At 38.5% G+C, this 13,983-nt stretch overlaps 1 protein-coding gene across 4 annotated transcripts in view; it reads right to left on the bottom strand.

The window, feature by feature from the left end:
* The window catches only part of STN1 (STN1 subunit of CST complex), a 45,368-nt gene that overhangs the window by 30,179 nt on the left and 1,206 nt on the right, over positions 1-13,983 (bottom strand). The window contains exon 1 of one of the 4 annotated variants that reach the window (XM_051800703.1): positions 6,288-6,338. The exons of 2 other annotated variants lie outside the window; for them this stretch is intronic. The gene's annotated coding sequence lies outside the window, so the exon portion shown is untranslated. Of the gene's footprint in view, positions 1-2,890; positions 2,929-6,287; positions 6,339-13,983 lie in introns of those variants that run through there. One more of the 4 variants, XM_051800704.1, reaches the window with a different exon arrangement.

Here is a 13,983-nt window from a genome sequence, read left to right as displayed (position 1 = left end):
GACACTGCTCAACAGAAATTTATAAACTAAGCTGTTAAGTGTATGATCTTAACACAAGCTGCTATTCCTCCATATGGCAGTTCTTTGGTTACTTGCTACAGACTATGTCAAATTTAGACCATAAAGTTTCCCAAGCAAAGAAATGGTTTCAACCTGTATTCCACTTAGCATGATCATTGTCTTAACAAAATTAGTCTCCTCATCTCTCTCTTTTTGTTTGCTGTCTCTAGGACAAAGTAATATTCCTTTCTGCACCATGCCCCCCAGTATACTCTGCATGGTTGCAAAGCCTGTCATAGTTCAACACTCATGTTTTCTCCTAGACAGACATCAGACTGAGTTAACATGCCAACGAGAGACAATCAGGTAACAAGTCTGTCTAACCTTTTCTATTTTGGGTAGACAGCAACCCACTGGGGCAAAAAGCAGAAGTCACACCTGCACATGTGTGTGTCTGAGGGGAAATCAATGAAGCAACTCCACTGGATATTAAAAATATCTGTATTTTGGTATTTCAGTAAACATTGTCAAGCCTGAAATGCCCAAATGTTAACAGATCAAGTTCAAACGATGCTTTTAGCTTAAATGGAGCATCTCCATAACTTTTTTTTATGGCTTCCCTTTTCAGAAGGGAGAAGGATTTCTGCAGCAAAAGCTCTTTCTAGCTCAGAAACTACTGAGAGTCAAATCTCAAGTTGTGGAGATTGCTTCTCACTCCTAGGCCAGGTTACAGCTCTTCACAGGAGACATTTACACCCATCACATCTGTCTTCACATACAGACCACTCTGCTTAGTTCAAGTCTGCTACAGACACACAAAGTTTTATCTTACAGATCTGGAAAAGATTCTTTGACAAAAAGTAAATCATGCCCCCAGCACTATGAAGGCAACACAAGATTCCTTGAAGTCCACAGGACAAATTTGGTGAAGTCCTGAGTTACAGACATTCCATCCACACCAGGCTGGGACAGTGAAACCTTATTCCAGCCACCCACTCACCATCAGCAATGTCTGACAGGCACATGAGGGTGTTATGCAGGGCAGTCTCCTCTGGCCTCTTCATGGTCCCAACAGCCCTCCCAACCCCTGCCACCACCCAAAACCAAGACTATTCTTTCTTCTCTCCCAAGCAGCCACTTGGTAGCTACATTTGCACAGTGACCTATTTAAAGCCAAAGCTCGTGGTCAGTTGGAAGGAAAAGCTATTTACTGCCTCCTGGATGTACTGCTTGCCTCCACACTCTCCTATTACCAAGTCTATTCTTCTTGGCAGTTGTCTGTTTGCTCCTATAGCAAAGGAGGATATTAACCATCTCCAGTATCTATTGTTCAGTGAGTCCAAGCTTGTTTCAGGCAGATGGAGAGTATTAGAAAACATAATTCCTCCAAGGCAGACAGAATTCTTCCAATCAGTTTATCTTTTGATACATAACAGCATCTTCCTGTAACTTTTTCTTAAGTTGGCACAGGAAGCCTCTCCATCCCAGGCAGAATGAGTCAGGGGTTAATTAATGAGTCATCCTGGCAAAAGCAGAACTTTCCATTATGCTGGAAGTATTTTCAGCTCTTAACTGGTACCATTGGTGATATGCTATCAGCAAGGAAGATAAGAGCTGCCTGTTCAATGAAGATCCAAAGGGCAAATAGCCTGCATTGTGGAGATGCACAGCATTATAATCAATGAGAGCACAGACAGTAAACAACAGACAATTCTGAACAGATACTATAAGTACAAGTGTTTAAGGATCAAACTGGCTTTTGCTGTAAGATGGTGATCATGCTTAGCAATAAAAACAGAGTCCTAGCAAAAGGTCATCCTTTTCTGCATTTTGTTTTAAATGCAGTGTAATGATTTCAGGGTTGCTGTAGTGCAAGGAATTCAATCCTGCTATAGGAAAAAAAGGGCAAGAGAAGCATCTGGTCCACAGGTTTATTAGACAGAAGATATCTGTATTCTATTTTTAACTCCAAAGAGAGGATATAAAGCCATAATCAAAACCAAAAATAGAATTAAGTTCTTCTTGGGAAAATAACTCTGTTTCAAGGGCAAAAATCTAAAGTTTACATAGTAGATATCTAAATACGAATAAACAACAAACCTCAATTTGAGATTATCCTAACCTATTAAAATAAGGCTGCCTCTTTCACCCACTGCTATCAGTGTTAGCCTTCCTGACTGAACTGAGAAGTAAACCAATTCTATAATCCTCAGAGTTATCTTGTGAGCTCAGCAAGGTATTATCCTAAAAAGGAAAGAAGGGAAACCAAGGAAAATTGGCACCCTTCCCAACAATGCCACCACCCAAAACCAAACCCATTTGCTTTCTTCTGTCCCAAGCAGCCTACCTGGTAGCCTTGTGAGAATAGCTTCCTAATTAACACCTGAGTGAGTGAGTTATTCAACAGAATTAGCCCTGGCCAATAAATTTCTTTGCTCATACTGTGTCCACTATGTACTTTTTTCAAAAAAGGTAAATGGTATTCTTCCAATCTCAGTGAAATGGAAACCTCAAAGAGGAGTATCTGTTTTAATGTTTCTTGTAGTTTTTTTCTCCAAATTTGATTAACAACTGAAGCTCTGGGAGAAAATTGCCCTAGTTTAATCGTTTGGAGCCAAGAAAAGGTGTCTTGCCAGCAGTTGTCTGCAACTACTTTGCAACTGCTGGCAGACTGCTGCAGAGATTTTTTCTCAAGTTAACTGTGAATCAAAACCAGAGGATTTATGCATTAGTACAGGCAGCTTAAACATCCTACCAGTCCTTCACTCTTCTCCAAAGACTGCCACTAGTGTACCAGCACTAATGATTTACACAGGAAGCAACCCCTAAGCTGTTGGAGTTGCCAACCCAGTGCATGAAAACAACTTAAAGTCACCACTGGTTTACTTACATAAATTAGGCTACAAACTGTGGCTGTCAAAGAACTGCTTCATAGGTCAGCCATCCCTGCCACAGAGAAAGCAGCTTGTAGAAAGAGGAGCAGAGTCGACAGCTGGGTTTTGTAACACCCTCTGTCATCTGAATTGAAATCATCTGTGTCTGAGTCAACACCCTATGTGACAAATGAGTATTATTCAACTCTTCACCATCAGCAGAGGCAATTCCAGCATGATACAGTCAAAACCACCATATTTCAATAAATGTTTTTAATTACCCACAGCCACATACAACATTTTAAATTAAAAACAAATAAACCCACTATATTATTATACAAGTAGATCTTACTGAGCCGGGAAGTAAAGCCTTTGGTTACAGTCAATACAGAACCAAGAATCTAAAAACGAAACTCATCCATAGATTTTTAAAAAATACATAATTAAAAGAAAGTTTCCAACACTAGTAACAAGATGAAAACCACCACTGAGACCAAAACACATTACTCAAAGACAAAAATAAGGCTCCTGGAAAAATGAGTATTGATATCAACACCTAGGTAACAACAAAATAAGGTCATTTTCGATCCAGTTTTTACATGGTTATTCTATTAAAAATCAAGGTAGGGTAAGCTCTTTCGATCACTCCTAATAAACTACCTTCTGCTTCTGCTCATGTTAGATCCTGTAAGTTTTGATGCTACATGCTGCATATCCCGTAGGCTTTAAATACACAGCAAGTACAATTTGATTTTAAAAACATGGTTTCAAAATAAAATTAAGAAATATAGAACTCCTCTGAAGTTCCAGAAGTTTAGCACTTCCTGAAATGTTACTTGTACAAGGATTTAATGTTTGTCTATGATCTTCAGGTAACACATTTACCAAAAAGAAAGAATTATAGATTTCTTTTTTCTTAAAGATACTCCTTGAAATTTTAAACATAACATGTCTTTAAACTACGTTATATTACAATACACTTCCCTGGCAATGGTAGTGCAAGGCAAAGGGCCCATCATCACAACCTTTAGCCAGTAGGAAGTCTATCAACAACACAGAAAGGCATTGCCCACATGCCCATAACAATCAGGATACAGATAGGAGCAAGAAAGCCTTGTTTTATCAATAAACTGACACCACTGTTGTGCAACAGTGTTCCAGGGGAGTTATTGGCTCCACGTCATAACCTGTAACGTGGTTCCCTCTCTCTGTTTTTTCCTTTCCACAGCACTGCCTACAAAACCTTCTGGACATGCACATGTGGCTACAGGAGACCAGACAGACTGGCTCCTCCAACATCCACAATCTTGGAAGGAAGGGAGACAAATCTTGCAGTTCCAGATTGCCTTCTTTGGCATTGAAACTTGGTTCATATGCAAGTTAAACCTTGTAACGAGCACTCTATTTTCCAAAAGCATGAGTCTGGAAAACTGAGAAGGAAGCGTGCAACAAAATAAACAGTAGAAGTAGCTCTCTCTGATCCTTGTCCTGTGCATTTGTAACAAGATCATTTCCTATGAGACGGAAATCAGCAAATCACTCACAGACCAGTAAAATCACTCTATATGTGTATTTCTCATGATCACCTGTAAGCTTACCAGAAATAAGGTATTCAGAAAGCTTCACTTACTTCACTTCCTTATTCACTTCACTTATTTGTATTTTAAAGCTATTGGATAATCACACTGGAGTGCCTCCTTCAACTAATTCCCTAACCTATCTCAAGCAAGGGCAGAAGGAAGCCTACGAAGATGATTAACTCTCTCTGAAAGCTCTTAATCACCCACAGGGCTGCCAGAACGAGCTGAGCTGCTGGAAAGACATTCTTTCTCTGGGAGAGAAGGTTCTCAGTTACCAGTGATAAATAAAAACAAACAAAAACTAAAAATAAATTACTTCTTATAAACAGTAAGTTTCTTGCCTGGAAAAAGAGTGGTGTGAAAGCTTCAATAGCAAGAGGATTCCAAACAGTTTCTTGGAAAAGGAATTTTTTTTTAATAGGTATGTATAACAGGGAAGTGATCCTGCCCCTCTACTCAGCCCTAGTGAGGCCTCATCTGGAGTGCTGTGTCCAGCTCTGGGCTACTCAGTACAAGAGAGACACGGAGCTCCTGGAGAGGGTCCAGTGGAGAGCTACAAAGATGACTGGGGGTCTGCAGCATCTCTCTTATGAGGAAAGGCTGAGGGAGCTGGGCCTGTTCAGCCTCGGGAAGAGACAGCTGAGAGGGGACCTCATCAATATCTATGAGCATTTGAAGGGAGGATGGACCAAGCTCTGCTCAGTGGTGCCAAGCAATAGGACAAGAGGCAAACGGTACAAACTGATGCAGAGGAAGTTCCCCCTGAACATGAGGAAGAACTTCTTTACTGTGCAAGCGACTGAGCAGTGGCACAGGTTGCCCAGAGAGATTGTGGAGTTTCCCTCACTGGAGATATTCCACAACCATCTGGACACAATCCTGTGTAATGTGCTCTAGAGGACCCTGCTTGAGTAGAAGGTTGGACCTTTCCAACCTTACCCATTCTGTGATTCTGTAATTTACTGGTACAACATAAAGGAATATTAACTCCTTCAAGGGAACTAACAGAGAAAAGAGAATAAAACCCAAATCATCCTGGCTTAAGGCAACACAGTGAGCTTTCCTGCTTTGTTATAGCAGTGTTACATAGTGTTACATTTAATGCCACTTCCTGAATGAACATTTTCAAATTTCAGAAATTTCAGTAGAAGTGGCAAACATTGATTAATAGCTTTCTGAAGCTACTGGGCTTGTGAACTCCATGGCAGGGTTGACTCAGTTTTTAGAGGCAAGTGTTCCATTTCCCTCTCCCTCCTTTAAATTGGTTTATACATCTGATGTAAAGTAGAACAGCCTCTGGAATAAGTCGGAATTTATATGAACATTCATAGCACAACAGAGCACTTCGTTATAACCAGATACTTCAAAATAATTAACCTACCATTTGGTCTAAGCACACAGTTGTGATCTGAAGTTTTCAAAATATTCCTGGCACATACCAAAGCATTAGATTATGACAAACCCGCTTAATCTTCTGAAATCAATTTGCATTTTTTTTTTTGCTATGCAAGTGAACCTTTTAACTCTTATCAGAACACTGTGAGACTGTGCTTGAAACATGGTGTCAAATAGCACTATTGTTGGTATATACAAAGTAATTAGAATTAGAATAATTTTGAAATCTCAAATGAAACTAGGACCGTCATACATTTTGTAAGCATAACTAAAGACTGAGATTTCTCATTTGGATCCCTTTTGGAAGACTGAGACATAACAGTTACTCCTGTTAGAAAGATTAATACAATTAGCTTGACACTGATCTTGACACTTGATTCTAGACCAGCTACATTTGTTCTTTGGGTTTTTATGGTATTGCACAATTTTTTTTTCCCACCTCCAAATAAAGGCTCGTAATGCTTCCTGTCTGAAGGCTGTTCTTGTAGAAAAATGTTTAGCCATCCAAAAAGTCACATCTGTGTAAAATGAATGATAGCAAGGAAAAAACAAAGTAAAAAAAAAAAAGGCATTGAGACTATATATTATTACAGGACTCTCTCTTTTACTTGGGGAAGTTTGAACTATCAACCCACATAAGAACAAAGCTTTCTAATGCTCCTCACACAGGTCCTCTGAGCCAATATCTAGGAAAAGTATCAAAAGGGTGGGGGTTTTGTATCAAAAATGGTACAGTGCCCAGGCTGCTATTCTCTGAATTTCTTTTGCAACTGTGCCTTCTTTCTGAGGATTAAACTTTTATACCTGAAATCAAGCACAGGATTTCTTAGTCACACCCAGGTTGTTTTGTCCTGGGCTCTAAACCAAAAATTCTAGAAATGCCAAAGGTGTATAGATATTTCTTATTCCTTAAGGCAAATTGTTCTGCACAGTCCTTTACATAGCATTCTGTGAATAATCTGAAGAGTAGGTTCTTCTCAGCTAAGGAAAGCTGGCTCACAATCCCTTATCTTCAGCTGCTAAACTATTAGGACCTACTAAAAATCCAGAGATTGTCCTTTACTAACTTTTGGGTCAGCAATTTTTGTACTTCTTTGAGGATGTTCTGAAATAATGAATATCTTACCAATGCTCTCTCTGAGGTCTGTCCAAATCTCATCACTGAGAGGTGGTATAGGACTGATACAGAACAACCCAAAACTGCTCAGGAATACCTGTCCTGCAAAATGAGTGTCTCCTCAGTAGCTTTTCTCCTTATGGAGCAGAGGCAGATAGGCTTGTTTGCTAGGAATGATTTTTGCTCACCTTTAAAAACTTTATCCAAATCCAATCAGAAGGCACTAAATGGACACAACACTATTAAGATTCTTGAAAGAAAATACCTCACTGACAACTGTGGCTCTAAGTTCTTCCATGAATCACTGTCACAGCTAACATGATAAAGTCATTACCATTTCTGACTTCTTGGTATGTAAAAAACCCAACAGCCTTTTATAAACTAATTTCAGTGTCTCCTCAACTGCATTTGAACTTGAATAGATGCTACTCCCTACCTCATACTGAAACTAAAGTCACTCCTGTATACTGTATCCAGAAAAATACATTATAGCTCAGTCAGAAGCCACAGAAATTATTTTTCATATAGGTAATTTTATTTCCTGCTACAATTCAGTCCACTTAATGTAATGGGCTTTTTTGGCTTAATCCATAAATTTCGCATGGTGTACTATAAAACATAATTTTGTAGATTAGCTATTGAAGGTCCCTTCTGTCAAAAAAATAAACATTTCAGGGCACTTGAGACAAAAAGTGCATCACACCACAATGCTCCATTTTGTCATAAGCAAGTGTTAGTGCCCAAAGTTTGCACATACTATTGTTGAACACACAATAGCTGCTGTTTGCCTTAACAATTGACATATTATTACATCTCCACTCACTGCTACTGTACCAAGATGAGATCCTAAATAAAACCAAATTCTACTTTACAACACATAATCAACTATTCTTTTGACTCAAAAACGAGAATCGCACAATAGCCTAATAAAATCTAGGTAAAAAGAGAAGAACACTGCACACACAAAAACTTATAAACATGGTTGTAATATAAAAATAACATTATTCAATGAAAAACCATGCTTTTTTTCAGTAAAATCACTTAATATTTTAAAGTCTAGCTTTGCATTAATAAACAGTTGGTATCTCACATTCTATATGTTAATTCCCCTTTTTGCTGGTAGACACGTCTCCAGTATTATACCACTACAGTGTCTCTCTTTGGGATATTACTAAAGAATCAATAGTCTTTAGTGCTATCTTTTGTCCTTTATTGTGTGCTGGGGGGGAAATGTTCCTTGTTTTTAGTATGGTATATTTTTAATAGTAGTTGTAGAAGGCATAATAAACTTCCTTCTTATGCTCACCACATAACGAGGACTGGGTTTGCTGGCTGGCTGGCCAGCCATATTAAAAAACAGATTAAAAAATAAGTCATTTTCATATTACAGGACAAGTTATTTGGTCCCAAGATTACAGAGCTGATCAAGATCACAAGAGAACACAAAGTCCCTTCTGGAAAAAAAAGGCTCCTGGGAAACAGAGGAAGAAATTCAGGATTTGCAGAAAGAAAAGCAGCAATACATGTGGGTTTTTTTGTTCAGACATTTTTTGTGCCAGTATTGACTGAGAGCAATACTGAGATGCAAAGCTATCTTTATCCCTTAATAAATTTCTAATCCTAGCTGCTATGTGAACTAATGCAAATTTGAAAGCCACAAACAAAAAGAGCAAATCAGCTCGTGACTGCTATGCAAGAGGAAAAGGTCTAATTACCATCTGGAGGAAAGACAAACATGGTGAAGCATTTGTAATACATGCTTTCATGTGACTTAACTAAAGCTTCTAATATCCATCAGATGGAGGGGGCTCTGCAAGTTTGAAATACTTTGCCTCGTGTTCATGTTTTGATCAAATAAATTTTTTTTAATTAAATATGATCTCAAATGCTTTAAATGGTTAGAAAGAATACAGTATTATAACTAAGAGTAGTAGTATTTTAAAGGATATTATTTTAAAAGAAATGAGTATTCTAGATAGACTTACTCCTGCGTGGTTCTGTGGAAGATTGTTACAGTCATCACAACACTGAGAGGGCTTTTATTACACTAACCACTGTATTAAAAAAATGCAACTATCCACCAGTGCAGCTCAGTATTTTAATATTAACTGAAAATTCCTATAAAGGAGTTTTTAAAATAAGTACAACCTAAAAAGAGTCCAACCTTCCTGAAAAATTTTATATAAGGATGTGAAATCTTCAGTTGTATTAGTCAGGTAATCAATGAAGAGAATCAGCTGTGCTAGTGTCGAGTAGCTGACACCTTCCATTGAATCTGAGGTTGGCTTCTCACTCCCCTCCAATGATATATGACTGTTTCTGAATATCAGTCTTGAAGGTGATTTTCTTGTAGATCAACTAGAAGCAATATGAAAAAACATATTTCTTTTTGCAATAAGTTCAAAGAAGTTAACATGTTAAAGCTTGAATGCCTTTGACCAACTAGGTTTCCGAGAAATATTCTTGTACTATTTGTTGAAATATCTGATCCTTATTCAAGATTTCAATATTTATATTATCGCTTTTTCTTCTGCCATTTAATTTAAGATAAAGCTTATTCAATAAAACATCACAGGTTTACTTGGAAACATTCAAGTAATTTGGCAACTTTTATATTTGTTCTGTCATCATTCCCAGAGGTGCTGCCTGACATGAAGAGAAATGCACTCCAAGAGTTCTGTTGGCAGTGGTATCTCCATAGGTAGGAAGAAGAACTCTCATTACACATTTCTAGGACACCTCACCTCACACAGTTAAATACTGTGATAAACATAAATATCTAAAGTCGGGAAAGGTGAACTGCCCTCTGAAGTTACATTTCCCCACTGACTACTGAAAAAGCACGGCCAATTTAGAATAAACATACAGATTTTTCTGAAGCCAATATTAGATCAATCCTATTCCTAAACACTTTAACACTTTTTTTTTTACTGCAAACATCAAGTAATACCCTTACATGTTGAGGCTTCCAAATGCCATGTGTTTCTATGGCAATTCTTAGATTAACTGGTCCTCCAGTAATGCATTAAAAACAAGAAAAAGTGATCATTCCCCTGTACTGTTGAGGCCACGCCTCGAGTGCTGTGTTCAGTTTTGGGCACCTCACTCCAAGGATACTGAGGTGCTGGAGCAAGTCCAGAGAAGCACAATGGAGCAGGTGAAGGGTCTAGACAGTAAGTCGTACACAGAGTGGCTGAGGGAGTTGAGGGTGTTTAGTCTGGAGAAGAGGAGGCTCAAGGGAAGCCTTAACACTCTCTACAACTACCTGAAAGAAGGTTGTAGAGAGGTGAGGGTTGGCCTTTTCTCATGGACAAGAGGACACAGTCTTAAGCTGCACCAGGGGAGGTTCAGGTTGGACATCATGAAGAATTTTTCCCCTGAAGGGGGGTTTAAGCCTTGGAACAGGCTGCCCAGGGAGGTGGTAGAGTCACCATCCATGGAGGTGTTCAAGAAATGACTGACTGTGGCACTTAGAGTGGTGTGGTTTAATTGACATGGTGGGTGTTCGGTCCAAGGCTGGACTCTATGATCCCAAAAGTCTTTTCCAACCTTAATGATTCTATACACAACAGTCTCCCCTCTCAAGGCTTCCAGAAAATGGATAACAAGTTGATGCTCCTCAAAGGAAAACACATAGCCAGGGGCCAACCTCTTACATCACAGAGAAATAAAAATCTCTTTCAGCCCTCTTTTCTATTTCCTTCTTCACCTTGTCATAAACATGGTTTATTAATTGATGATACTACTAGCTCCTCTGTACTTACCACCATAAATTAGGGCATCAGGACAAAGGAGTCAGGTATCAAACAGAAAGTGCAGAGGGGTCACAGAAAAAAGACAAAAAGTCAAAAATTTGCCATGTACACAAAGAGGATGGAAATATCATAGAGGGAAGAAAAATAGTATCTTTAAGGTTAATGTACAAGGTTGAAAGCGACTGAAAACACCAGTATTTAAAATCCACTGAATTGAGGTGCTGCTATGAGAAACCAACACATTCAGAATATGGAAAGGAAAAATGACTCGTGATGAATGAGAGAAGGGAGATAAAGGTCAGGTATGGGAGAGTCACCAAAACTTTCTCATAAAGCCAGAAGGAACGAGGAAAGTTACTAACGCTGTGGTGGTACAAGGCAAAGTATCAGACCTTAATTCAATAAAATCCCGAAATTCCAGGAAAAAGAAGGCAGATTCAGAGGGAAGCAAGGCAGCATCTGGAAATAACTTCAGATACAGAGGCTGCATATGTGGGGTCTTGGCAAAACCAAGTATGCAAAAAGGAGGTTAAAAAGGAAGGTAGTGGGTTAACTATAGCGATCTAGAAGTTGCAGTGGTGCTTAGAACTGAAATGATCCAATACAGCACAAACTTTAACTTTGGGAACAGATCAGAAGAGAAATGGTAGAGCCTATGAGAAAATACCACCACGTAGCTGGAAAATACCCATAAAAACACTACATACATCAGTTACAGAAAACAGAAAGGCCAGTGTTGAGTGCCAAAGGTGACAGACAGATTAAGACGGATAAAATAAGAATTACACTTCAGATTTAACCACGAACAAGCCACCTGTGACCTTACAGCAGTTCAATGAACTCAATCATCAGAAAGAAGGCTGGAGATCAGTGAAAGCACGGATGGACAGAAAGTCAAGACAATACAAAAATATATCGTTAAATATTCTGAAAGAACTGAAGACAGGATGCAGGCCTGCAGTGAAAGGGCAATATATGCTGTGAAGAACACATTTCAAATTAAATTTCTGAAGTGTTTACTTTCAATTAAGAGAAACTGGAACAGTTTAAATGAAACAGAAGTGGAACTTAAACAGGGAGTGGCAGTGTGATTGAGGAACAGTGGCAAGTGTGATTGAGGCAATGGGAAAGGATGGTGATATTAAACAGCAGAAAGTATAAAGGAGACCTCTAAATCACAAAGAGATGAAAAAGATTGCCATAAAGTGTTACAGCTATCCTTAAGCACAACTAAGATAGTTCTTTAACATCTTCACTTTAACATCTTCCTGTGATATTTAAAGGAAGCACTGAATTTCCAAAAAGCATTGCTTTAAATTCCTGAAGGAGAAATTTTAATATAACTCCCTTTTACCTTTTTATCCTTACCATCTGGAAACATTTACAGTTGCTAAAAACTCCTGCTATCAGGAACAAAAAAAACACACGCACAAAAACCCAGGTTTCATACAGCCTCCTCCACACCAGGAAGTCAAAGCAAATTGGGAAGGATTTGCTACTAGCACTTAACCTTCACCTTACAGAGTTTATTTTTAGGATTGAGTGGCAAGCTGTAACTCCAGAATGAAAGAATAAGGGAAAAAACCAGACTGAGCCACAGTTCTCTGTTTCAGATATACTGGTTTTATTCTGAATTGATAAAGTGTAAGAAAAAAAAAAAAAAAAAAGTTAAAAGCAAAACTTTATCACTCCTTTCTTGTGCAAGCCCTTCATCTTATATTTTTAATGTTATAAAAATTAAAAGCTCCCTGGAACAGGAAGACTTTATAAAAGTCTAAAGCAACACATTTGCAGTACCTACCAATATTTAGTCATTGGCAGGATGACACTATTGTCTCTGTTCTGCTCAGAGTGAAACTATTATCACACACAAGTTCACAGCAAAATGACACATTGCAGAGATGCTGTGTGTGAACTACTGACAGTCCAACATTCACTGATTGATAGAGCTGAGAAAGAGCCAGGCCCTGCTATCCCATCCCACAGCTGCCAGCTCAGCTACACTTGTTCACACACGGCTCACGAAATTTTCTTTTAGTTTTGCATTTATTTCCAGTTATTACAAACTCTGACATTCACCCATACACACCCCCCTCCCTGCTGCCCTATGACACTAACCCTGAGGCTAAAGAAAAGATAATCCTACCTAAACACAAGAAGTTCATGCAATGGCTTTGGATTCCCTTTTTCCCCCCATCCTCTACCAATCAGTCAGTTTAAACAAACTTACGGAAATTAGTCCCAAAGCACTTTTTATCCAAGAGAAAGAAAGATAAAAACAAAATATTCAATTACAAATACTAATTAAAATTATCATTAAAGCCATCACTGTATTTTAGCATCCAAAACAAAGTTATGATCCCCCCTGAAAGGGCAAAAAAAGAGATTATATAGAGAAAAAGAAATTGAACTTTAAAAATTTAGGTTTCAGAAGCTAAATTGCTGTTGGTAACACTGAAGAAATATTATCAATCACTCTTTACTATTGTATTTAATCCAAACTATCTCCATGAAACTTGCAAATGAAGTTAATAGGTGGAGCCAGCCAGCCAGATCACAGAAGAAAAAACAAAAGTTTGGATTGCAGTTGTTTCTTGTTATTGCCCTCAAAAAAATAGAGTTTTGGCTTTAGTATCCTCCTCAACAGTTTTACATTCTGTGGCCAAGCTGTCAGTACAAAGGAACCACAAAGCCCAATATAACTTTTGAAAAACAAACGTTGATTATTACAACAAATAAGGTCAGCAAGAGCACTTGAAAGGCTCTCTGTTCATGGGGTGGTATTACCCTTGAAACTGCCTTTATACAGTTTAAAGAAATGGACTCATAACACAACACTGTTGTTTGATTCATAAACTCTCAGTGTCAGGGGCCATCCCCGTGTTCTAGGGCAGAACAGTGCCTGGTACAGGGTGTTCCAGTACATTATAAATACTATTAGCACCACTTATTACTCAACATACATCACCAACATATTCTTAAAAGGCTTCTGCCCCAGCAGGTTTCAGCTAAAAACACTGTTAACCCGCAATGCAAAGTTCAGGTCCAGGCTATTTCTATGCCCTTTGTTCCTTCTGAATCTTCTAATATTCACTACTGCAAAAATCTGTACTATTAGAAAACTCCTTTGCTGAAATCCCTTTCTTGACTCAGCCCAGGACTTTCTACTCCTAAGAAGTGATTCTTTCAAGGAGACCATAAAGGCTGCAATATGAACCCCAGCACGGGTGCATCTCAATGCCTCATTATTATCATTAAGTTTA

This window comes from Manacus candei, unplaced genomic scaffold, assembly GCF_025592945.1.
Source record: "Manacus candei isolate 608988 ecotype Guabito, Panama unplaced genomic scaffold, ASM2559294v1 h1tg000050l, whole genome shotgun sequence".
Taxonomy (NCBI): Eukaryota; Metazoa; Chordata; class Aves; order Passeriformes; family Pipridae; genus Manacus; species Manacus candei.
This window is presented reverse-complemented; position numbering and strand designations above follow the sequence as displayed.